The sequence below is a fragment of the Arachis ipaensis genome, chromosome B09, assembly GCF_000816755.2.
Source record: "Arachis ipaensis cultivar K30076 chromosome B09, Araip1.1, whole genome shotgun sequence".
Lineage (NCBI taxonomy): Eukaryota > Viridiplantae > Streptophyta > Magnoliopsida > Fabales > Fabaceae > Arachis > Arachis ipaensis.
The window spans coordinates 81,334,624-81,335,494 of NC_029793.2; positions in this window are offsets into that span (position 1 = coordinate 81,334,624).

Below are 871 nucleotides of genomic sequence, written 5' to 3' on the forward strand. Positions count from 1 at the left end.
TATTTAGATATTCAAGTATTAGAATTTGTCTAAATAATATAGTAAATGATGATAATATTAATTAATTATGTATATATATTCCATTAATACTCCTTATGTAATAAATAATATACTTAATGATGATAATACTTTCTCATTGTTTGGTTGGCACGTTGATTTCATGTCAACTAGTGTACCTACCTGCTCATACATTAACTTAAATTAAATAAAAAAATTGATACCTAAATTATTTTTTTATTAATTTAATATTAATAATAATTAAATATAACAGGAGTATATAAGGAGTACATAAAGTTAATTACTAAATATTTTTTTTATATCAAATACAAGCAAACATTTTAGTAATATCCCCTTATCTGAATAGAGTGATTAAGGACGTTTCTGAGTTGTGACCAGCCAAATTCTAATAGTAATATTTTAAAGATAATCTTCCTCTCCATAATGACTGACTGTGATATTTAAAAATAATATCCCAAGATAACCATGGGTTGTTAAAATTACGACTGAGGCTGAGATTGGGGCAGAGGAACAGCTGCCATTAATGGTGATCGATCCAATCCATACATAGTTGCTGTTGGATGAAACATGTGTTTAGTTCAGTGACAAAAGAACTCGAAGCATTTGCGTTGTTGTGGTTTTGATAAATTGGATCTTCATGGTTTATGTCTATTTGCAGCCTCCACAAAAACCGCAAGATCGCTAGAGGAGTGTAACGATTTATGTAAATTTAAAATTCGTGGGATCTTCTCACGGTTTATATAGTTTATTAAAAAGTTGTATTTTAGTATTCATTTTACAAAAGTTGTATTTTGATAAATTTAAAACTTAATTATTTTATTTTAGAAACGTATCACACATGCACGTCAATTTG